The sequence below is a fragment of the Aethalodelphis obliquidens genome, unplaced genomic scaffold (genome assembly GCF_003676395.1).
Source record: "Aethalodelphis obliquidens isolate GAN/ISIS:26980383/991018 unplaced genomic scaffold, ASM367639v1 scaffold9, whole genome shotgun sequence".
In the NCBI taxonomy this organism is placed as follows: Eukaryota; Metazoa; Chordata; class Mammalia; order Artiodactyla; family Delphinidae; genus Aethalodelphis; species Aethalodelphis obliquidens.
This window is the reverse complement of record NW_020837953.1, coordinates 14,335,973-14,361,981: the sequence shown is the minus strand read 5'-3', so window position 1 is coordinate 14,361,981 and position 26,009 is coordinate 14,335,973. Positions and strand designations below refer to the sequence as shown.

Here is a 26,009-nt window from a genome sequence, read left to right as displayed (position 1 = left end):
TTTCTGTAATGACTAATGATGTTGAGCATCTTTTCATGTGCTTTTTGGTCACTTGCTTATCTTCTTTGGTGATGTGTCTGTTGAAGTCCCTTGCCTATTTTTGAATGAATTGCTGTTTTTTTGTTGTTGAGTTGTAGGAGGTTTTTTTCATTCTGATATATATGAATATTTTCTGCCATTGTGCAAGCTATCTTTTAACTCTTTGATCCATTTTGTGTTATTCTTTTGTATATGGTGTAAGGTAAGAGTTCACCTTCATTCTTCTGCATGTGGATATCCAGTTTTCCCAGCATCACTTGCTGAAAAGACTGTCTTTTCCCCCATTGAATTGTCTTGACACCCTTGTTGAATATCAATAAGCCATATATGGTAGGGTTTACTTCTGAGTACTCTATTTTTCCCTTTTGTCTATACATTTATCCTTATGCCAGTACCACAATGGTTTGATTATTGTAGCTTTGTAGTAAGTTTTGAAATCAGGAAGTATAAGGCCTCCAACTTTGTTCTTTTTTTGTAGTTAGTTTTGGCTGTTTGGTGTCCCTTGAGATTCTCTATAAATTTTAGGATGAGTTTTTCTATTTCTGTAAAAAAAAATCATTGGAGTTTTGATAGGGATTGTATTGAATCTATTCATTGCTTTTGGTAGTATTTTCACCTTAACAACACTAAGTGTTTCAATCCATTAACATTGGACGTCTTCCCATTTATTTGCGTCTTCTTTAATTTCTTTCAGTAATGTTTTATAGTTTTCAGTGTACAAGTCTTTCACCTTTTTGGTTAAATTTATTCCTAAGTATTTTATCCTTTTTGATGCTTTTGTAAATGGATTTTAAAAGTTTCTTTTTCAGCTGTTCATTGCAAGTATATAGAAATACAACTGATTTTATGTGTTGATTTTAGATCCTGCAACTTTGATGAATTAGTTCATTAGCTCTAACAATTTTTTTTTTGTTGATTCTTCAGGGTTTTTTACATATAAAATCTTATCATATGCAAAGAGATAATTTTACTACTTTCTTTCCAATTTGAATGCTTTTTATTTCTTTTTCTTGCCTAATTGCCCCAGCTGAAACTTCCAGTACTGTGTTGAATAGAAGTGATGAAAGTGGGCATCCTTATTTTTCCTGATATCAGCAGAAAATCTTTCAGTCTTTCACTGTTGAGTATGTTGTTACCTGTGGGTTTTTCATATATAACCTTTATTGTTTTGAGGAAGTTTCCTTCTGTTTCTAATTTATTAAGTGTTTTTATCATAAAAGGGTGTTGAATATTGTCAAATACTTTTTCTGCATCAACTGAGATGATCATGTCAGTTTTTTCCCCCTTCATTCTATTAACGTGGTGTTTTATATTTATTGATTTTTGTATGTTGAATCACCCTTGTAATTCCTGGAATACATGGCATTTGGTCAAGATGTATAATCCTTTTAATATACTATTGAATTTGCTAGTATTTTGTTAAGGATTTTTGCTTCTATAATCATAAGAAATATTGACCTGCAGCTTTCTTTTGTTGTGGTGTCTTTGGGTTTTGTATCAAGGTAATTTTGACCTTATAGAATGAGAAAAGAAGTGTTTCCTCCTCTTCAACTTTCTGGAAGAGTTTGAGAAGAATTGGTGTTATTTCTTCTTTAAACATTTGATACAATTCACCAGTGAAGCCATCTGATCTGGGCTTTTCTTATTTGGGAGGTTTTTGATTACTTATTTGATCTCCTTACTAGTTACACTTCTATTTGGATCTTCTATTTCTTCTTAAGTCAGTTTGGTAGATTATGTGTTTCTAGGAACTTGTCAATTTCATCTAAGTTACCTAATTTGTTAGTATACAACTGTTCAAAGTATTCTTTTATAATCCTTTTTATTTCTATAAGATCAGTAGTAATATCCCCACTTTCATTTCTGATTTTTTAACTTGAGTCATCTCTTTTTTTCTTTAGTCAACCTAGCTAAAGGTTTGTCATCTTATTGATCTTTTCAAAGAGCCATCTTTTGGTTTTGTTGATTTTATCTATTGCTTTTTTTATTCTCTATTTTATTTATCTCCATTCTAACCTTTATTATTTCTTTCTTTCTGTCAGCTTTGGGTTTAGTTTGCTTTTCTTTTTCTAAGTCCTTAAGGTATGCAGTTAAGTTATCATTTGAGACCTTTCTTTTTTTTCAATATATGTGATTGCAGCTATAAGTTTCCCTCCTAACATTGCTTACACTGTATCTCATAAGTTTTTACATATTATGCTTTTGTTTTCATTTGTCTTACGGTATTTTCTAATTCTCCTGTGGTTTTGACCTATTGATTGTTTAAGTGTTCTGTTTAATTTCCACAAATTTGTGAATTTTTCAGTTTTCTTTTGTTATTGATTTCTAGTTTCATTCTGTGTAATCAGAAAATGTACTTTGCATTATTTCTTTTTTAAAAATATGTATGTATGTATGTATTGGGCCTTAGTTGTGGCACACAGGATGTTTCATCATGGTGCACAGGCTTCTCCCTAGTTGTGGCATGCTGGCTCAGTAGTTGTGGTATATGGGCCACATGGCATGTGGGATCTTAGTTCTCCAACGACGGATTGAACCCACATCCACTGCATTGGAAGGCATTCTTAACCAGTGGACCACCAGAGAAATCCCTGTATTATTTCAATCTTTTAAAATTATTCAGACTCTTTTGTGGCCTAACATATGGTCTATCCCAAAGAATGTTCCATGTGCACTTGAAAAGAATATATTATTGGGTGGGGTATTGAAGTCGTCAACTTATCATAGAACTATCTATCTCTCCCTTCAATTCTGTCAACTTTTGATTCATATATTCTGGGGCCCCTTTGTTGGGTGTGTATATATTTAAAATTGTATCTTCTTGCTGTATTGAACCTTTTATCAATATATCATGTCCTTTATTATCTCTTATAAATTTTTGAGTTCAAAATCCATTTTTCTGATAGTAATATAGCCACCAAAGCTCTCTTTTGGGTACTGTTTGCATGGGATATATTTTTTATCCTTTTACTTTACTTTTTATCCTTTTACTTTCAACCATTTGTGTCCTTGTATCTAGAGTGTGTCTCTTCTAGAAGCATATAGATAGATCCTGTTTTTTTTCTTTTAATCTAATTTGCCAACTTCTGTCTTTCAATAGAAGAGTCTAATGCATTTATATTTAATGTGATTACTTATAAAGAAGGATTTACTTCTGCCATTCAGCTATTTGTTTTCTGTGTGTCTTATATGTTTTGTGTTCATTTCCTCCATTAATGCCTTTTTTGTTTTGCATTTTGTTCATGTTTTGTAGTACACCTTTTGGATTCCCTTCATCTTGCCTTTTATGTATATTTTAAATTTATTTTCTTAGTGGTCATCTTGGAGCTTACAATTACCACCTTAAATTTATACTAATCTTATTGAATAATACTTAGTAGTATATAAACATGTGTTCCTATACATCTCTGTCCCAACCTCTTTATATTATTATTGTCAAAGATTATGTCTTTATATATTGTATGCTTATTAACATAGCTATATAATTTTAATGAATTTTCCTTTTCATTTATGTAGAAAAAAGAAACTACAAACCAAAAGAAAACTACAATAATACTGGCTTCTATATTTACCTATGAAGTTACCCTTACTAGTTTTCTTTAACATATATTTTATATCTTCAAGTTACTGTTTAGTATCCTTTATTTGAGGCTGAAGAAATTTCTTTAGCATTTTTATTTATATTTTTATTTATTTATTTGGCTCATTGGGTCTTTGTTGCTGCACACAGGCTTTTCTTTAGCTGCAGCAAGCGGGGGCTACTCTTTGTTGTGGTGCGCAGGCTTCTCATTGTGGTGACTTCTCTTGTTGCAGAGTATGGACTCTAGGGTGCATGGGCTTCAGTAGTTGTGGTGCACAGGCTTAGTTGCTCCACGACATGTGGAATCTTCCCAGGCCAGAGCTCAAACTGGTGTCCCCTGCATTGGCAGGCATATTCTTAACCACTGTGCCACCAGGGAAGTCTCTCTTTAGCACTTTTTGTGGGGCAGGTGTACTGGTATTAAATTCCCTCAGCTTCTGTTTATCTTGGAATGTCTTAATTTCTCCTTCATTCTTAAAGATAATTTTGCCAGATATAGAATTCTTAATTGACATTTTCTTTCAGGACTTCACATATATCATTCCACTGTCTTCTGGCCCTCATGATTTCTGGTGAGAAATCAGCTGTTAATCTTATCAAGGATCCCTTGTATGTGATGAGTCACTTATCTCCTGCTGCTTTCAGAATTCTCTTTCTGCCTCTAGGTTTTTATAATTTGACTATAATGTGTCTCAGTGTGGATCTCTTCAAGTTTATACTGCTTGGAGTTCATTGAGATTCTTAGATGTGTGTATTCAGATCTTTCATCAGATTTAGGAAGTTTTAGACCATTATTTCTTCAAATATTTTTTCTTCCTCTTTCTCTCTCTTCTTGTGAGATTCATAAAATGCACATATTGGTATGCTTCATGGGTCCCACAGGTCTCAGGCTCTGTTTGTTTTCCTTCATTCCTTTTTCTTCTGTTCCTCCAACTGGTTAATTTCAAATGTCTTATCTTCAAGTTGACTGATCATTTCTTCTGCTTGCTTAAATCTGCTGTCAGATCTCTTTAGTGAGTTTTTCTTTTCAGTTATTATACTTTTCAGAGACAGTTATTGTACTTTTCTGTTTTGTTTATTTTTATAATTTCTTTTTATTGATAATCTCATTTTGTTCAAACACGATTTTCCTAATTTCCTTTAGTTCTTTGTCCATGGTTTCTTTTAACTCATTGAACATATTTAAGACTGTTGGTTAACATCTTTGACAAACAATTCCAATGTCTAGGCTCCCTCAGGAATAGTTTATGTCATATTCTTTATTTCCTTTGAGTGAGTCATATTTTTCGTTTCTTTGCACGTTTTGTAATTTTTGTTGATTATTGGACCTTCTGACTCTTATGTTGTAGTAATTTGGAAGTCTAATTCTGTCACTCTTCAGTCATTACTTGTATTTTACTTGTTGAAGCTGGGAGCCATCCCTTGTGACGCTTCCAAACTATTTTTGCAAAGTGTGTATTCCTTGTTGTGTGTGGCCAGCCAGTTGTTTTCCATTGTCTCTGTTGTCAGCCAGTGACCTGGAAAATATTTCTTTAAATATCTGGCTCACAGGATGGGGTGAGGAGATCCTGTCACTTAAAATTCCCTCTTAGTTGGGAAGCCATTTTAGCCTGTGGGGGCCAAAACATATTGTGCTGGTCCCTTAGTGATGAAAAGCAGCAAATCAGCAACTGAAACACTCAACTCCAGCCTTGGGAGGACAGAGCCTTATTGCCAACCCTGGCTCCAGCAAGTTGCACTGGAAACACATGCCACTGTGCCCACAGCTGCCTGCCCTGGAGATAGTAGCCACTAATGCAAGAAAGCTGAAACTGACTGAAATTTACCTGTCCCTTCATCAAGCTTTTCCTTAGATGTTATGAGTGTTCTACCAGACTCAGAGTTCCAAAATAGTTGCTTAAGACAGCTCCTGCTAGCTCAAGTGTTTCAATGGAGATATGGATTCCTGGGGCTTCTGACTTTGCTATCATTCCTAATGTCACTCTGGCAGAGGGCCTTCTAATACTCAAATATTTAAATATTTGCCTACTTTTCCCATCCAAGGCGAAGCACAGAACTGTCAAGTTTCTCTTCAGCTGGGAACATTGTGTATCACCACTTCATATCTGGAATGAGAGTCAGAGGCAAGTTCTAAGAAAGTGAGATTTTCTTTCCTTAGCACCTAACACAGTGCTGGTAGAAGTAGAGCAGCAAAAAAAAAAAAAAAAAAAATTCTGCTCTACCTTTGTCTAGTGCTTAACCTTTCCAAAGCACATTCATATCTACTCCTCAATTTATCAGGTGTTATTAACCTTATTTTACAGATAAGAAAACTAAGGCCCAGAGGTATCAATTGACTTTCTCAAGGTTACAAAGCAAGTACGTGTTGGAGTCAGGACCCACACCTCAGATTTCTAACTCCAGTTTTGCTACTACTGGCCTATCATTTATTTGGCACAATACTATATTCTCAGCATTGTACTAAATTAGCTTCCTTAATACTTATACTACCCTGTAAGGTAGTTTTTAGGAAATGATCCATGGAACAACACCTGTGAGGAAGCAAGGACAACAGGGATTAGGCAGGGGGAGAATATGAACTGTGATACACTTGAAATAGTTGGCTCAGGCAATCTCATGGTAAGCACTGAATCTGGGGTGTCCTTTAGAGTTGTTCTGAAAAGGGTAGGGGAATAACCATTGTACCTCTACACTGAGCAGTCATTGATTGCAGGCTGCCCCTAAAGGAGGAATGTTACCTTGGGCAAGGCAGGCTCATGTGGCCTAGGGAATTTCCCAGAGAGGAACATAGATGTGAGCCATCAGCAGCTAATACTCCTAGCAGTTGGGGGAATATGTACCTCATTCCTAAAGGGGGAACTTAGTGGTGCACCATACTCTCCTTTATAATCCACACTGTTCACTGCTTGGATCCACTTGCTTCATGTAGTAAATTCCTTGGGAAATTTAGAAGGCAAATGAGATGACCATTTGTGCTCTCAAGGTCACAAATGATACTCATCATCTCCCTCCTCTACTCCTTCTAAGTTTTCCTCATCTTCAGCTAGCATCTCTGCTGGTCTAGATGGGGTGACTCAGCTCCTTATCCCTTAGGGACTGAGCCCTTGATCACACATGATCATCTCAGGATGCACTTGTCTGTCTACTGTCATAATTGGGTAGGTAAATACCAGAAGATTTCCTAATTGGTCATTTGGATGTCAAAGTAATTTACCCTGCTCCCATCGTGAATAGTAGCCATACCTCATCCTAATGATCAGGGTCAATTACCCTTTACAGGATGGGACTCCTTGTCTTGCCTGCTTGTCTCTTGGTAAAAAGAACCTGAAGTAACTGGGTGGAAGCATAGATTAATGTTTAATGGGATTTTTGCTGTGCCCCTGGTAGAAATATCTCCCGCTTGGGAAAAAAGTCTTTAGATCCACAGAGCCTATTTTTATGCATAAAGGGAGCATTAATTCCCCAAAGTGAATCACTGAGAGTGATGGTGAGCAGAGTCAATTTTTCTTCCACGGTTTGGTTTCTAGACCGATGTAATCTATGCATTGAAAATACAGAACCATTAGGTCGATGAGTAGGTTGTATATTACATCCATGGGGCCCCATCCTCACAAGGTATTATCTCCAAGTTGGAGCCTCAGCTGTGCTTTCAAAAGGCCATTTCATCACCTTTTCAGGACAAACTTTTTGGTGGGCAGTATATGATGGGTCCCATGGTTCTATGTTCAGCACCATACCTCCTTTCCTGTAAAGCAGCTCTCATAGTCGAAGATGATGTGTGAGATCTTGTGTTAAAGCCAAACCCTGTGTAAGCCCTTGAACAATGGTGTTAGCTGAAGCCCTGCAGGCAAGAATGGTAAACCAATAACTGGAACTTGGCCAAATCCAGTTAAGATTAATTCTCTCTCTTTCAGGATGCAAGATATCCAGTGTGTTTATCTTCTCAGGGGATGTCCTGTTTCAGGGGTTTAGCATTGGTCTCTTTTGTTGGTAGGTTGAATGTTTCACAGTGGCAGTCACTAGGTAAAAACTTCATGAGTAAGAGGGAGTCCATGTTACTGGACCCATTCATAGCCTCCTTCCCTGCCACTATGGCTACCCTGCTCATGTAGCCTTTGTGCCAGTACTGGAACACATGATGACAGAGGCTGATGTTAACTGATTGAGTCACTTTGTCTACCAGGATTTTTTTTTTTTAACATCTTTATTGGGGTATAATTGCTTTACAATGGTGTGTTAGTTTCTGCTTTATAACAAAGTGAATCAGTCATACATAAACATATGTTCCCATATGTCTTCCCTGTTGCGTCTCCCTCCCTCCCACCCTCCCCATCCCACCCCTCCAGGCTGTCACAAAGCACCGAGCCAATATCCCTGTGCCATGCGGCTACTTCCCACTAGCTATCTACCTTACTGCGTTTGTTAGTGTGTATATGCCCATGACTCTCTCTCGCCCTGTCACAGCTCACCCTTCCCCCTCCCCATAACCTCAAGTCCGTTCTCTAAGAGGTCTGCGTCTTTATTCCTGCTTTACCCCTAGGTTCTTCATGACATTTTTTTCTTAAATTCCATATATATGTGTTAGCATACGGTATTTGTCTTTTTCTTTCTGACTTACTTCACTCTGTATGACAGACTCTAGGTCTATCCACCTCATTACAAATAGCTCAATTTCGTTTCTTTTTATGGCTGAGTAATATTCCATTGTATATACGTGCCACATCTTCTTTATCCATTCATCCGATGACGGGCACTTAGGTTGTTTCCATCTCCGGGCTATTGTAAATAGAGCTGCAATGAACATTTTGGTACATGACTCTTTTTGAATTTTGGTTTCCTCAGGGTATATGCCCAGTAGTGGGATTGCTGGGTCATATGGTAGTTCTATTTGTAGTTTTTTAAGGAACCTCCATACTACCAGGATTTTTATGCCTCTTTTGTGATAGAAACTCTTGGGTGGGTATTAGGATACAATACAAAGATCTTCACACTTCGTGCCCATTGCCATTTTTCCATCCGCACAACTGTTTCCCAGACCTTCTTCTCCCCTATTTTCTAATCTTTCTCCCTCTAGGTCCCAGTCAAACCAGTCAAGCCACTCACCACTGCTCATGAGTCTGTACATATTCTTATTCTATTTCCCATTGAAAGTATGATCAGATGCACTTCCTAAAGCTCTGTGCGTTGGGAAGATTTCCTCTCACTGCTGCCCTTCAGAACCGCCCCTGAATGGGGCTGTAGAGCAGTAGCAGTCCATTAACAACTTGCACTCACAGACGGCACCAACCCACGTGAGCACCACGCTCAGCCTTTTCCCTCTTCCGTAAGTGAGTCATAAAGGACCACACCTGCAGCTATTGGTATGAACTGAGGGAAAGTGTCCCAAGCAACAGTGGTGGACAACATGAAAGTCTGAGCCACTTAGCTCATGCATAACATAGAACTCACGCAGCTTATCTGTGCTCTCTGGTCCTAGTTGCACCGGATCCCGGGTGCACCACTTCTATCTTATGATCTATTGCTGCTGGGCCTGCTCAAACTTATGACTTAGTAGGTCTGACAGACCCAGCTCAAACAAATGTTTGTGACTACATGGTCATTCGTGCTCCATGGTTAGGTACCTTATCTCTACTGGGGCCCAGGAGCATGACAAGAGTTGATTTTCAAATGGCTGGAATCGTTCAAGGGGGATTGGGGACCCAAGATTTTTTTTTTAAAGGGGGGGGGAAGTGTCATCAGCTGTAGAAGCAAAAGACAAGACAAAGGCATACAGACCCCAGGGAAATACCCAGTTCCCACACTACTATGGGAGATATTGTCCAGCCCAGGTCCAGGCCCTAGGTTCTTTGTTCTAGCCACTCCCTATTTCTTTGGTATTGTCAGGAGACAAGACTCAGTTCCTGGGTGCTGGTGGAGGAGGGAGAGTAGTTCCAGGGCTTCCTATAACTACTGAGTGAACAATTTGTGCTTAAAATTTTCCCTTTTTTAAATATTTAAAAATAAACAAATCAAACTCCATCCTGCACTGTATACAGCCCTTTTGACTCCCTGACATTGATTTGTGGAAAGAGAGGGGGTGTCAACGTTGGAAGGGCCTCCTCACTTTCTTTCCCCACTTTCGTTTGGCTCCTCCTACTGTGCTGTTGGGCTTGGAGGCTGCAGTGGCCCCAGGGCCCTGCTGAGGAGCTGCAAAGAAGTTCCCGTTGGACACCTGGCCTGGGGGTACTTGAAAGATCTGGCTCAAGAAATCCCGAAGGTCAGCAGGAGGGGCATCTGGGGTAGCTCTCTGCTGCTCACTGGCGCCTGGCATCCGTGAACCAAATGAGATGTGATAGGGGACTCTGTGGGTATCTTGGGAGATTCCCACATGCTGGCATCCAGCCCACTCTGTGATGTCATACACCTTTCCATCCATCAGCGCAAAGTAGGTGATCTTGAGGCCCAACCTGCTTGACTCAGCCCCAAATTCTCCTTCCTCAGCAGGATGCAGCCTATTACACTCAGCACAGTGTCTGGCACTCTCAGGTTCCCGTTCCATTTCAAACCTCCCATGTCTTTCCCTGGCGTCAGCTGCACATGATAGTATTCACTGCTTCTTTGAGGTCATCCTGCAGCTTGGACAGAAACTCATTCACTGACTGGCTCAGCTCATTCTCTGCCATTCGATTCATCTCATATTGCTTCCATCTTTCAGGGTTGCTGACAATGTCCCAAGCTGCCTCCTCAGCCCGGGGATGATTATTGTTTGTCAGGATGAACCATCACTGCCAGCTGCCTATAGGCCTTCTTCAGTTCAACATCCGAGGCTGTGGCTCCAACCCCTAACACATGAAAAGGGTTTAGCTCATCTTCAGGAACCCCAGCCATGGTCAACAGTCGAGCCACTTCCTCTTCAGGCTGGCAGTAGCAACCACTAGCTACAGGTGCATTCCCCGGCTTATTCCTCTCTCGACCCAAGGCCAACTCCAGCCAACCCCACTGAACTATTCTTACCAGCTGCTGCCACGGCCTGCTATCTCTTGGCAGAATCAGGCACTGCTGCCAGGTGGGAGAAGCCAGCCAAGAGAAGAGCCAGGTGGCTTTACCCGTCCGGCCTAACCGGTCACTCAGTGCTACCAGAAACCTCCAGCCCAACTGTAGGCAGCCCAACAAAAAGGCCACAGCTGGGAGCAGCAAAGCCCCCAGTAGCCTAAGAAAACGGGTGAACAGCCCTACCCCATAGCAAAACCCTTGGCTCAGAAATTGGAACATTACCTGGTCCCAGCCCCCCAGCCACCCTGCCCAGACTCCCACCCAGACACAAAAATGGTCCAGATCACTGCCTTTCAGCTGCCTGCGTGCATGGATGAGATGGCCATAAGTTTCCATGTACGTCCCCACTAATACAAGCAGTTCGATCAGCCTCTAGAAACCTGCCTGTCCAAGCTGACACAGTTCCTCTGCCCCCCACAATCCCAGTCCTCTGTGCTAATCTGCCTGACTCCATTTCCGACCCAGCCGATGTAGACCAGGGGATCTGGGATCGCTGCGTCCACCCTCCCAAGTATCCTCCTTGGCTGGAACGCGGTGCCGTTGTCTCCGGGGTGCAGGTTTCTTTCCACTGGGCACGTGAAAAATCACTGGGAAACTTAAGAGGTTCCTCCTTATCATATTCCTCTTCCAACTCTTCATCTTCCCCCAAAGCGAAGAGCTGCGGTCACTCCTTCCCGGCAGAGGGCCAACTCCTCCCCGGCAGAGGGCCAGGAGGAGCTACGAGAGCAGCTCCCCCGGCTCCGCCTCCTGTTCACTCTCTGCTCGGGACCCAAGATTTTTAAGTGCATTGACTCAGATGTCCTATCTCATGTATTAGGGTCCCATTCTTCCCAACTGGTACCCTGACTTTGTTGTGGCAATCCTGCTGGGGTTGAAAGTTTAATCTCCTCTGGAGCTTTGTTCTTCTGGGAATTAAGTTCTGGAGCTGCTCTTCAGTCCTTTCTGCCCTTTGGCTGCAGCAGGGCAATCCCCGGAGAAGGATGCGTCTTTGAGCCATTAGCAGCCAACACACCAGGGAGCTAGAGGAATGAATGCCTTGGCTCCGCAGGGGGATCTTGAAGGTGAACAAGGACTTCCACTGCAAGCCCTATGAATAAGTACTGAAAAAAATGCCCATTTTACAGCAGAGGAAACTGAGTCTCCGAAGCCGCAAAGTAACTTGCTCAAGGCTACACAGATAGCAAATAGTGCCCCATTATTTGAAACTGGTTTGTTCTGAATATTGAGCCAAGAATCTTAACCAACATGTTATATTTCATGAGGGTGTTTGCCAAATATCTCAGCTTCAAAAACCTGCTTAGTTACTTGGACAACCCTCAGTTAACTTTTGGATTACTTTCTGTGATAGGCAGAATAACAGCCCTTCCAAATATGCCCATGTTCTTATCCTTAGAACCTGTGTATATGTCACTTACATGACAGAAGGGACTTTGCAGATGTGATTAAGTTAAAGACTTTGAGATGGGGGAGATTTTCCTGTATTATTTGGATGGGTCCAAACGGAATCACATGGGTCCTTAAAGCAGAGAACCTTCCCAGGCTGTGGTCAGAGGGAGATGTGACTACAGAAGGGCCAGAGATCCAGTGTTGCTGACTTTGGAGATGGTGGAAGGAGTCTATGAACCCAGGAATGTGGATGGTCTCTAGAAGCTGGAAAAAACAATGAAATGGATTCTCCCCTCGAGCCTCCAGAAAGAAATGCAGCCTTGCTGACACCTTGATTTTAGCTCAGTGAGACCCATGTCAGACTTCTGGCCTACAGAACCGTAAGATAATAAATTAGTGTTATTTTAAGCTACTAAATTTGTGGCACTTTGTGGCAGCAGTAGAAAATGAATACACCGTCCTTTGAAATTATTCCTGCTTCCCTCCATTTGTGTAGCTATAAGAGTTGCACAGTGTCAACTGAAAAAAAATTTTTTTACGGGGGTGATGGTTGGACACCTTGGGAGTATACTAAAAACCACTGACCTGTGCACCTTAAAATAGTGTATGTTGTAGTTTGTGAATTATGTCTCATTTTTTAAAGAAAATACAAGTGCTTCTTAACAGGGTTATCATTAGGAGACAGAGAGAAAGGGTACACAAAACCTTTATAAAACTACAACGTGCCATTTTTAGTGAGGATCAGATATATTAGTTGGGAGTTTCATTGTTGTTGTTGTTTGTTTGTTTATGTTTTAGTGGAAAGTAACAGAAACCTAACCTGAGACTTTACTGATTCACATAACTAAATCACAGGATGCCATAGGCCTGGAACTAGAGATTCCAAGGGGGCCACGTTCTCTCCACCTCTCATCTTGGCTTTTCTTCTTTTTTAATTTAATTAACTAATTAATCAATTTTATTGAGGTATAGTTGATCTACAATATTATATAAGTTTCAGATGTACAGCATAGTGATTCACAATTTTTAGACTGTACTCCATTTATAGTTATTATAAAATATTGGCTATATTCCCTGTGCTGTACAATACATCCTTGCAGCTTATTTATTTGATACATAGTAGTTTGTTCCTCTTAATCTCCTGCCCCAATCTCGTGCCTCCCCACTTCCCTCTCCTCATGATAACCGCTAGTTTCTTCTCTATATATGTGAGTCTGTTTCTTTTTGTTATATTCGCTAGTTGTGTTATTTTTTAGATTCCTTGTATAAGTGATAACATACAGTATTTGTCTTCATCTATCTGACTTATTTCACGAAGCATAATACCCTCCAGGTCCAACCACGTTGTTGCAAATGGCAAAATTTCATTTTTTAAAATGGTCGCTTAGTATTCCATTGTGTATATACATACCGCATCTTCTTTATCCATTCCTCTGTTGATGGACACTTAGGTTGCTTCCATATCTTGGCAATTGTAAGTAATGCTGCTATGAACATTGAGGTGCACGTATCTTTTCAAGTTAGTGTTTTCATTTTCTTCAGATATATACCCAGGATTAGAATTGCTGGATCATATAGTAGTTCTATTTTTATTTTTTTGAGGAACTTCCATACTATTTTCCACAGTGGCTGCATCGAGTTACATTCCCACCAACAGTGTGTGAGGGTTCCCTTTTCTCCACACCCTCACTGATATTTATTATTTGTGTTCTATTTGATGATAGTCATCCTGACAAGTGTGAGGTAATATCTCATTGTGGTTTTGATTTCATTCCTCTGATGATTAGTGATGTTGAGCATTTTTTCATGTGCCTGTTGGCCATCTGTATGTCTTCCTTGGAAAAATGTCTATTCAGGTCTTCTGCCCATTTTTTAATCAGGTTGTTTTTTCGATATTGAGTTGTATGAGCTGTTTATATATTTTGGATATTAACCTAGCAGTAGAATCAGATGTACACCTTGAAGCTGACTCTGTTTGTCCTATGAGAGTCCCTTGAGTTGTAGGGAGAATAGACATCCATTTTCTGGGACAACTCAGGGTGTAATAGGACCTTCTGTTTGTGGGATTTGGCAAAAACTGTGTCTCTGAGTCAAAGTTCTCTACACAGACAGGTACAGAGGGACACACACTCCTTCCTCAGCTGCATAATTGGAAGTGAGGGAGATTTGGGAGGACCAACAACGTGGTCCTGATAATCTCAGTGGCAGGGAAGGGCAGTGATTCCATTTAAATAAAATTACCTTATGCAAAGGGATATTCTAGACTGGGCACCACATTCAACGTAAGCCCCTAGGAGTTTTTAGGGGAAGGAATGATTTTTGCCTTGGTTTGTGGCTCGTTCTAGTAGCTTTTTCTGGTGCAGTGCTTTGAGGCACAGTGGCTGAAATGGTAGAGGGTGTCAACTAAAAAGAATTGTGACATTAGCAATCTCCTAGGTGGGTAGCCCTGACTGAAGCTTGGGCAACATCAGTGGTACCTCTGCATCACTCCCAGGTGGCTTTACAGAGCAAAACCAGTTTCCAACAGTGCCACCTCATGGCAGTAAGAACAATGGCAGTGGCCGGGCTAGTAGACTCCACTCTTGGTCTGGACTTGACTACCTACTTTGGGACCTCAGGTAAGTCCCTGGGGGCGGGGAGATGTGTGGAAAGAAAGGCCTCAAGAGGAAGCTGGCTGAAACTCTGTGCCTGTTGGCATTCCTGATATGAAATGAATCCCTTGCTTTATCCTCTCTAATCTTCTACTGGCTGTGAATTTTCTGCTGGAACCTTCAGAGCCCATCCAATTGGGGAGGAGGTGAATTGCGAAGGAATCAGAAGGAAGGAACAGCAAAGGCAAAGGTCTGGAGGCATGGTGCTTTTAGGGAATGATGAGGTGAGTTGGCTGAGGGGGAAAAAGGGCCGTGGAAGATGGAGATGGAAGTAAGAGTAGGGGTATACCTTGCACGCCATCACAAGAAAGAAGACCTTTTCCAAAACCCATGATGGTTTTGAAGCAAGACATGGACTTGGTCTTGGTCTGACCTACAACCATGGCAGCAGCCAGACTGCACAGATCAGATTTGAAATTTGTTTGTAAGGTAGAGTCAACAGTTTGTGAGGCAGAACAGGAAGAGAAAGTATCTGTCAGACTTCAGAGAGGTCTCCATTCACCCCCTCAGGGACCAAAGTGTCAGTTTACCCCCGGGGTCCCCCACTAGGCTCATTAAGAAGTCTGAAAAAAAAAATTTAGGGCTTCCCTGGTGGCGCAGTGGTTGAGAGTCCGCCTGCCCCGATGCAGGGGACACGGATTCGTGCCCCGGTCCGGGAAGATCCCACATGCCGCGGAGCGGCTGGGCCCATGAGCCATGGCCGCTGAGCCTAAGCGTCCGGGGCCTGTGCTCCGCAACGGGAGAGGCCACAACAGTGAGAGGCCCGCGTACCGCAAAAAAAAAAAAAAAGAAGTCTGAGTGGGACCCCGTGCAGAGCCTACGTTTCTTTAAAAATACCAAGCACAGTCGGGCTCAGTGGTGCAATGGATAGCGCATTGGACTTCTAAAAATACCAAGCACAGAGAGGAAGCATCCATTCTGAGGTGGGGGAGGGGGAGGACAAAGGCTTCCTGAGCTCCCAGAATAAGGACTGACTTAGGGCTTCTACCCTGACTCTCAAAATAGGGGCTACGGAAGGGTCTTTGGAATGGGGGGTAAGGCATCTGTTCTACCCTGGAATCTGGGGGATCAGAATCTATCCTCATCACTACACCCCTACTTTCTGCACTGGGTCTTGATCCACACCCTGACCACGACTTCCTCATCTGGGCCCAGACATTAGTATCCCTTGTAGATCATCAGGTGGGTCTCTCTGACTTATATAAGTTAGCCCCTACCCCAGGCATTGCAGTTTTTCTACCTCCTCAGCTCAGCTTCTTCAAGACTGACTGATCGTCTGACCTCCACTCTCTCCTTTCCTACATCCTCCTTCCTTGGCAACACATGCATGCCCTCCTACCAGTTCTAGAAAATCCTGGCCAGAAAGAGATGACACAAATGTGAAACAATACACATGCCAGTCCCTTTTGCAACGGCTGCTGAGAGCCCGAGCTGGGACCAGCGACCCAGATTTAGTCTCACTTGTACATCCCGCTCACCCTGGGAGCTCTCTGCGTTTCCGCATCCTTATCTGTGAAATGAACCTTATGTTGCCCTACCTTTCACAGAGCAGTCGGGAGAAGCAAGCGAGGGAATATTTCTGAAAGTGACGTATTTCTGTGAGCTCTTGTTATTTCCACTTCCTTGTGTTCCAGGTATGGATTCTTTTAAATTACAAGAGTCTAAAAGTCCATTTGTCTCTAAAGTAAGTCCCTTTTTCTGTAACAAAAAATAATTAAAGCCCTTTACCTAACCTTATTACTTAACTCATTTCTGCCCATTTGAGCATCTTCCTGTTTAAAAGGTTTTGGCTGTGCTTTTCAGTTCCTTCGCAGCACATAAAGTAATTTCCAGCTTTCAGCTTCATTCTAGGAGCAAAGCCACCCCACCATTTCCTCAATAGTGGTAGCTGTTGTAGCTGGTTCACTCAGAAGTTTTGAAAATGTAGGGATGAAAGCATTGAAAAAGAGGTTTGAACCATGGTTCATTCATTCACTTAATAAACATTCACTTGGTGGGAAATATGTGGTAGATGGTAAACTGCATGACAGTGTCTTTGCATGTTTGTTTATTGATGGGATATGTTTGTTTAGTATACATATTTTTTGTTTAATTTATGTTTGTTTAATGGCTGAATGACAAACCCCTTCCTTCACTTCCTTAGGTTTCCCTGGCTGGAGCCCTGGTTTCTCTGATAATCACAGTATATAAAAGCATGTGTGCACTCACTGCTCCCGCACAGTGCTCAGTGCTGTGCATTTAATTCTCACAGTAACTGACTGTGGTGGGTGCTATTGTCATTGCCATGTTTTACAGTTGGGGAAACTGAGGCTTAGGTTGCCACTGGCTTAAGTACCACGTGAGTCCAGGAGTTATGTTCCATCCACAGAACGGCATTGCAGGAAGCTGGTGAGCGGTTTAATCTGTAAGTAGATCTGACACAAAGCAGGATAATTTTTGGAGACATTAATCCTCATTTCCCTCTTTCCTGCTCCCATTTACTGGCTTGGTTATTTCTTGTCCTGGGGAAAGTTTAACATAGAGCAGGCAGTGCAGAAAGACTGGTTTCTTCTCTTGCTTTGTTTTCTACTGGCTGAGATCCAGATGGTGTGCTCCCAACTCTGAGCAGAGTTTCAGGCAAAAGGCCTATAAAGTATCATTTTCGTTCTGCACTTGATAGAGTGATTACTTTAGCAATTTTAATATTTCAAGAACTGACCTACTGATGCTGACATACTTGCATTTTTTTCCCCTCCAACCCAATTATTTCAAGTGGAGGAAAATCTATTGTAAAAAATATAAAGGTTGCAAAAAAACAAAAAATGAAGTGACCCCTCAGAGCTATTACCAATACAATGAAGCCCTTGAATAAAATCATTAAAAATGAAATTGAAAAAATACTTCTGCAGATCTGCTGAGATCATTATCATAAATATAATATACATGCAAGTTTTGCAAAATAGGTTCTTCATTAATTTTATTTTGACAATTCCCATCTTTGTCTCTATGGTAGAATGTCTTTCTGCATATTAAAAATTAAAAGCCATTTAAGTAACACAATGGGATAGCCATGATTAATAGAGCTAGTGCTGTTGACCATGGAAGCTAAAGCAATTGAAAAAAATGGAAGTAGTAACACATTTATAATTTTGCTAATGTCACAGTACAAAGAAGAATATTTTAAGTTTAAAATATTTTTAAAATTTTAAAATTTGCTTGTAAAGGCAACGTCTTTAGTCTTTGTCAAGTTTTTCCTTAAAGTTTAAGATTTCATATTTGTATATATAGTTTTTGTTTATCAAAATGAGTGCCATTTTATGAATAAAGTTATGTGGTATTTACTTATACAAAAATAAGCTCTCTGTTGTCCATAGGAAAGTTTGGATCCTGTTCTACAAGAATATAGGAACCTGGATATATTTTTCTAATGCTGAGTTCATTGTAATTGGAGTTCATTGTAATTGGAGTAGGTAACTGTGCTCTAAGTTTCAGGAATTTAAGTAATATAAGGAAATGTGAATAGTGGTCACGTGGAAAAATACTTAGATGATTTGAATTTGGTAATATTGAATACTTCAAGATGTATAATTCAGGCTGATTTTCCTTTTCGTTTCTTACCAGGGTAAAATATTATTTAGTCAATAATGAATGCAGGTTGATATTCGAAAATATTGGCCCATTTATGGCTCACTGTATGTGTCTGTGTAATGAGAAGAACTGGCAGGGGAGGGGTCTTATGATACCTTGAAGGCACCATGTGATACAGAGGACAGATCAAGGTCATGTGACTTAGCTTCTCTAGCCTTCAATGTGCTCATCTGTAAAGTGGGGATGGTAAGTAAGGCCTACCTAGAAGAATGGAGACAGTGCATGCAAAGTGCCTGGCATGTAGTATGGGTTCAATATTATTTTGAATTTATTATTATTACGGATGAGAGTCTATCTTAGCATATGCTGTTATGCCCTATAGTTACGTTACTTATGTGATAGCTCAAATAAAATTATTATTTTTTGAATTGCACCCAATTCAAACAAATGTGAAGGATTGCTGAAGGCATTTGTTTAACTTACTGTTGAGAATAGCAATTTATTTAACTCGATATTATGCAAGTATACTTTTGATCAGATGACTTCAATGTCCTCTTAAATTCAAGTATTTTGAATTTAAAATAGTTTTGAAACTATTTTTAAAATAGAAGATAAGAGACTAGCTCTTGAAATTGTAAAATTGAGTGATATGCATATAATTCAAAACTATGATCTGGAGACTTTTATATGGGATTTTTAGGAGACTTACATTTTGTGCTCTTCTCTGTTGTAGTTTGAAATACCACAAAATGTGAAACTTTGCATCTACCCCTAACCTTTCCTTCTTCCTTCTAGCTCAAGACTAGTGACTGCACCAAGGATCCCAACCCCTCTCCTAAGAACCAGGGTAGCAGGGAGACCTTAACTTCCACTCTCAAATCCCTAACTAGGTAACATCCTGATTTTCTCTTTCTCAGAGCCAAACTTTTCAGGGTGGTTAGTACTTTCTCCACAGTCTCGACAAGTTGCCATCATGTTCACTGCTCAACCCACTTTATTCTGGCTTCTATATCTATCATTTCAACAACTTTTCTAACAGTTACCACTGACTTCCATGACACTAATTCCAAGAAACACATTTTATACTTGGTCCTTGTTGTCTCAGGAGCGCTTGACATCCATCTTTCTTTTCACGTGTTTCAACACTCCTTGTAGGCCATAACCCTTGGTGCTCCTGGTTTCCCTCATACCTCTCTGCTGGCTCCTTTTCCTCCTCTGGAGCCTCACACTTCTCTACCCAATTTTTAAAATATTGGAATTACTCAAGGTAACAGAGCAACACGATTAGACACATTCATTCAAAAGTCTCCCCGATTCACTGGTTGTGTCATTCAAAGGGACTGGGGAGAATAGTGCAACTGCTGTGTCATACAGGTGATGAGGAAAGGAGAAAGGACCTTGAAATTCTCAGTCTGGTGATAAGGGGCTTAGGGCAAGCCCCTTTCCCTTTTTCGGATTTAATTTCCTTATTCGGAAGACAGGACAAGGTCTAGATAATCCATGTACGTCCTTCCAGTTGTAGCATTTATCCATTATACTGTATCTCTTTGCTTATCAATCTGTCCCCTCCACCAGATTGTGAGCTGTCCCAGGGAAAGGCCACCCCTTTATTCACCTTTGTATCCTGGCATTGCTCAGCACTAGCTGGTATACAGGAGGCAGCAGTGAGTGTGGGGACTGAGTCTATACCTCCTTCCGGAACATTTCCATTCTCTTACCTCCAGGCTCTTGCGGGAGAAAATAATGGAAATATGAGTCCTTGGCCCTCTGTATGGAATCTGCTATGTAAATTCTATTGGTTCCTGTCTTTTAACAACTTGCTTGCCCATGCCCTCAACATTAACAATAGCAGCTGTTCCAGATCGCCACTCTGCTCAGGCACTCAATCCTCCCTGCCCCTGCCAGGGCAGATGACGCCTCCGAATCCTCTAAGAAAATTGAGGTTATTTGGCATCAGAAATCGAATCTGCCCACTCCCTTCCCCTTTCTTGTCTCTTATACTTCTAACGTGTTGGTCTTCCCAGTTGGACCCCTTCACAAACTACAACTACTGTTTTAAATTAAGAGCAGAACAAAGTGATTTCTACCTAGCCTCAATACGTTCATAAAAATGTCCATCTATGAAGTTTCTGAGCCCCATCCCATCCAGCTCATCCATTCTATTCAGTGCCCATTCACCCCCTGACCCCATTTTTTCTCTCTTACTGCCCCTCTCTCAGCACTTTTCAGCACCATCTCCCTTATGAACAAACACCAGGCTCCCTGTCATGAAAACAGCCGTCATTTTAATTTAGTCTTCCTCTTCTCAGCTCCTTTCCCCACTCCCTGCCCTATGTTTATTCTCTTAGTATACAAACTCCTTGACCTGCAATGTCTCCATTTCTTTGTTGCCCCCTTGCTTTGGAGATCATTTCTATATTCCTCATTCTGCTCTTTCCTAAGTCTCCCCCTTCTCCCATACGTCTTCTTAGTTCAAGTAAATTAAATAACTGTAAAACATCTACTGTGTGCCAAGCCCAAATCTGAGCTCCAAGGGAATCCAAGAGATGAAAAAAACAATGTTTGAATCACCATAGAGTTTCAAAACCTAATTAGGAAGACAAGTTGTATATACAAAGAGATACATAAAGAGGCTGCGTAGGATTGCTGATTGTGGAATGAATAGTAAATGAAACCATGAACAAAGTGTCAAATGAGAGCTATAAAAATGAATGCTTTAACTGTTCACAGGATAGATTCCCATGGGCGGGTGGTGGTTAGAGAAGCATTTATAGAGGAGGTGAGTCATGAACATGGTTTTGAGAAGAGCACGAGACACACAGGACAGGAGTTGGGGGGTGTTGGGGAGGGTGGTGTTAGGAATATTGATTCTTCTTCCTTTGTCTATCTCAATGAATAGAAACATAGGGATCGTCCTAGATTTCTTCCCTACTGTGCCCACATCCAGCCAGTTACCAATTCCCATCAAAAATACACTCCAATATTTCTCCCACTCATTCTGCCTCTCTGTCCCATGAAATTCCCAGTCCGGGCCATCATCACATCTTATCTGAATACTACAATAGCATTTGAACTGGTCTCTTAGTTCAGGTCTTATACCCCCTATACACACACATAATTTGCTTCCATAAGTGTTAAGATCCTGGGACGTGGATTCCTGAAACTGCCTCCTTACCCTCTGATGTCCTTGAGCAAATTGCATAATCTCTCTGTGTCCCGGTTTCCATATATGTAAAATGAGGATAAGTAAAATGCTAATACCAACCTCAAATTTCTAATATGAGAATTAAATGAGCTACTACATATAAATCACTTTAGAACAGTACTTGGCACTTAGTCGGCACACAATGAATATTTACCTGCTATTATTAACCAAATAGTCATCAGGGTGCTCTACTATCTAAACATGTAACTTTCCATCTTAAATCCCTTCAGTGGCCTAAGTAAAGTCCGAAATCCTTACCTGGACCTGCCAAGAATCATTATCTGTGTTGCTGGGGGCTTTTTCAATGTCCCCTGTCCCCTGTATTGCAGCTGAGGAAATTTAATTCGGTGGACATTTGCATATGAATGCCAAGAGAAGGAAGGGATCGCTTCCCTAAAATGGGATTTTTGAGTCGCAGTAAGTATGGTAAGCCTTTCTTTGGCCAGAATAAATAATTTTCTAAATTCCTGTATCTCCCACTGTTGGAGTGGGTTGTAGATCTTTGCTCTCAATTAGAGGTAGAAAGAACACAGGTAATATCATAAGGGAAGTTTCTACTACATGAAATGGAGGTTGTGGAAAATCCACCTCTTCCAGGCTGGTGGGCTGAGGCAAGAATGGGCAGAGGCCAGGAAGCCAGTGTTCAGGAGAGTAACTGATTTCTCCCACCGAGGTGCAGATCCGGGGAGGGGGAGTTTTGGATAGATGAGGGAAAAGTTGAGAGCACAGAGTTCCTTTTTGGGAGGAACCAGAGTGAAAATGGCAGTAAAGCAGAAAGAAGGCCTGAGCTAGCACCCTCAAGCCTCTTTTCGGTTCCAGGGTATGTTGTAAAAAGCCCCAAAGTTCCTTTGTTTTCCAAGGAAGGACATGAAATGCAGCTGATGGACTGGCCAGGTCTCAGAGGGATAACACCTCCAGCAAGAGCCTGGGTATGACTGGGTCAGCTAAGGTGTCCTCAGGCCCTGACCTTGCCGAGAGAACTAACTAGAAGTTCACCAACCCAGGGACCAGACAAGACTAGATCTCACGAAGCTTAGACTAGCCAGGACCCTAGGCATGGATCTGAGGTCTTCAGCCCGACCACCATGATGCAGTCTTATGAAGGCCACCATACACTCATCATGATCTGGGGAAAGAGCAGGACACAGAGAAAGAATCTGAAAAACGAAAATGCCATGAGTCTCCCAGGAGAGACTGTATAAACCAGAAGATTCTGAGACACTGTCAAATAGCAACTTCTAGCTGAGGGATGGAGGTAGGCAGGAGGTGGGAAGATCTGGAGAAGAAGAAGCTGAAACACTTCATGGGTGCTGCGCGATGGATTCAAAGGGCCAGCACTCGGTCCAGATGAAGTCATCCTCACTGGAGTGTGTCTTAACTATTACCCTGCCAAGTGAAATCTGGCTCCAGAGACTGGGGTTCCCAACCTGAGGAGTGCAAGGCAGTGAGGAGAGGAGAGCAGGGAGTTGTAGCAGAGACTGGGTTTATTGTTCTGGGCTGTAAATCCAACACCTTATATGTGCCTGTTTTAGCATAAATCAATGAATGAATAAAAGAATTCTGGGCAATGTGTAAAAAGCAGGCTGGGAGTGGGGGACAGCAGCTTGGGAAGTTAGGTCCTTTGGGTCCTAGTTTACCATCTGATAGGTAATAAGTACTAAAAACTCATCACTTTCTAATTATTTTACTATATTTTACCATTATCTATAATAATAGATGAGCTTGAGATTAATTACGTCTCTTGTATCCAGGGCTGGTTTCATGGGCCCCGGTCCTGAGCAGTCACATGGGGCTCTGCACTCAGAAGCGTGCTTGGTTTAATGCTCTGCTGTCATCAACTTGAAATTGTTAATGCATTTTTAACAAGGGGCCCCACATTTTCATTTTGCGCTGTGGGACCCACAAATCTTGCAGCGGGCCCTTCTTGTGTCCGTGTGAGGGAAATACTGTATGATGGTAGCTACTTTGCATCTCTTCCCAGCTGAGTGTTCTGGGTCCTCTGCTGGCAGGCTTGAAATAGGACATGGTGGACATTGGCAAGCACCAGAAATCAGAGTGAGAACCAGTTGTAAAACATTTACCAGCGCACCACTGGACAGACCACGCTCTTCAGGCCTAGTGATCATACACACCCACTACGAGCCCCCAGACACCTGTGGGGTTTGATAGCATTTCAGTGGGAAAGAAGTTCTTTTTTTCAGAGCAGTTTACTAGTCTTTTGTGGCAAAGAAGAAAAACAATGATCTCAGCTTTGGCATTATTTCAAAACTTAAATGCAGACCTTCCGTGATTGAAAACTGTCACAGTTGAATTATGACACTCCATGAGAAGAAAGTGTCCTGAACGAAGGTCGGCACCAATTGATAAAGGGCTAGAAATCCAGGAACTCACGCCTGCCTTCTCCCGCCAAGCCAGAGCTGCCCCTCCCACCGCTCCTGCTTTCTCCGGGGGAAGCGGGGATCTTGCCCGAGGGCTCAGAGATGCGGTGGGCTGGCTTTGTCCTGGAGTGAGTGGATGGATCCTCCCCCAAGAGCCAGGCTACAGAAAGCTCCCCTGCAATCCGCGCAGCGCAGAGCGATGGAATCCTCCTGGCGCGAGGCGCACTGGGCGAGGCCCTTTGACCTGGCGTTGGTGTTCTGCTTGGCCCCGAGGCTGCTGCAGGCCGTCAAGCTCTACCTGCAGAGGCATCGGCTGCTTCGAGACCTGCGCCCCTTCCCCTGGTCCCCACCCATTGGTTCTACGGGCATCACAAGGTAGATAGAGGGAAGGGAGGGGTGAAGGAGGATGCTGGAAACTGGGCGGGCAGAGAAGTGGTTGTTTCCTTCCCTTACTCCCATCCCTCCCATCCCTCCGTCCTGCACAGACCTCTCCTGCCCCACCTGTGGCTCTCGGCATTTTCATTACTCCAGACTTGTTTTCTCACAGCCCTCCAGGGAAATGGAAACACCCTAGAGCCACTAGAAAGGAAGTTTGGGGGGCTGGGAGGGGGTTATTTAAAGACACAATACGAAAAAAGAAGGCTCTGGTGTAATTCAGGTCTAATTGCTTCACCCATCTCTTGCATTTATGTACTGTGTTTTAAAAAGCCTTTCGCATATACTGCTAAAAATAGTCGGTTATCCTAAATAATACATGTTAAGTGCAGAAGATACACAAAATTGGACACAGTAGTTGCCACCCTTAGTCCTTTCCAACCAGAGATTCTTGTGAAGTAGGGAGCAGCCCCAGCCAATCACACAAAAAATATTGACTAATTGGAATTTGCAAAGTAGAGAGAGACTCCTTACCTTTTGTTCTCTCCTGTTCTCTAAATCCACTCCCCACCCATTCCTTGTTTTATTCATTCAACCAACTTTGAGTGGCAGTTGTGTGATAGGTGCTAAGATTACAAAGAGAAGACAGATGCCTGCCCTCAAGGGGCCCAAGTCAGATGTATACTTAGACCACAAAGGGAAAATGAAAATACAGGGTAATGAGTGCTTTGGCAGAGGCCTAGGGACAAGGCAATCTTGGAGGGAAGTATATATCTCTACCTAGAGGAGAAGAAGTTCTATGAAAGGCTGAGCAGAATCTTAAAGGATGGGTGGGTGGAGAGGGTGTTCCCAGCAGACCTATTGTGTGATCTTTTGGCTCCCCCACTCCTAGTCCCTCTTCCCTAAAGCAACCACTTTCCCTTCTTTTATCTGTTTATTTAAATCCTTACCTGTAAGATAATACTGGGTTGGCCAAAATGTTTGTTTGGGTTTTTATATACGCTCTTTTACAGAAAAACCTGAATGAACTTTTTGGCCAACCCAATATTACTACATTGCATTTCTTAATTTAATAATTTTAGTTATCCATCTATTAACTACCTTATGATGAGTAATCACTTACACCCATCTTTTACTGTCCCAATATAGTGATATTGTATTTTTTATTAAATAGAAAAATTATTATTTATATTCTTTTGATTATGTAAATGTTATTTATCACTGACCTAATGGTTGATTTTGGTCCTTTTCTCATAGAGCTTTTTTTTCCCTCATGGTGTTGTTAACTTCCTCCTTTTCTCATTTGCTTAGTTTTTCAATATCTATCACTATTTTTTCCCCAAATGCTTTAATAGGCCTGTCAAACACATCGCAATAATATTTCCAAATATTGGAACATATCAAACAATCTATCAGCCCATATGTTTTTCTGGAGGCGTTTCTCCCACAGACCTCTCCTCCTGTTCCAATCTGGACTGGTTGCTCTCTAGACCTGACACAGATGTTGTGCTGTCCTGTGTCATATCTCCTGTCTCCTGGACATTATGCCTTTTTTCTTCCTAATTTATTTAGTCATTTTTACGGGTGACTTCTTGAGAATGAGTGAAGGAATGCCAGGTGAATTTTTTGAGCTCCTGAATCATTGTAAATGTCTTTATTATAATTTTGAACTTGAGTGATAACTTGGTTGGATATAGAATTATACTTTGGAAATAAATTTCTGTCATAATTTTGAAAACATGTTCCATTGTCTTCTAGCTTTCAGGATGACTTGAAAATTTCTTATTTTTTTCCAA

The 26,009-nt window shown here is 41.6% G+C and overlaps 1 pseudogene; it reads right to left on the bottom strand.

Annotated features, from left to right (window-relative positions):
- Positions 1–9,698: 9,698 nt before the first annotated feature.
- LOC113622460 (dnaJ homolog subfamily C member 14 pseudogene) lies at positions 9,699–14,989 on the bottom strand (annotated as a pseudogene).
- Between the last annotated feature and the right edge of the window lie 11,020 nt (positions 14,990–26,009).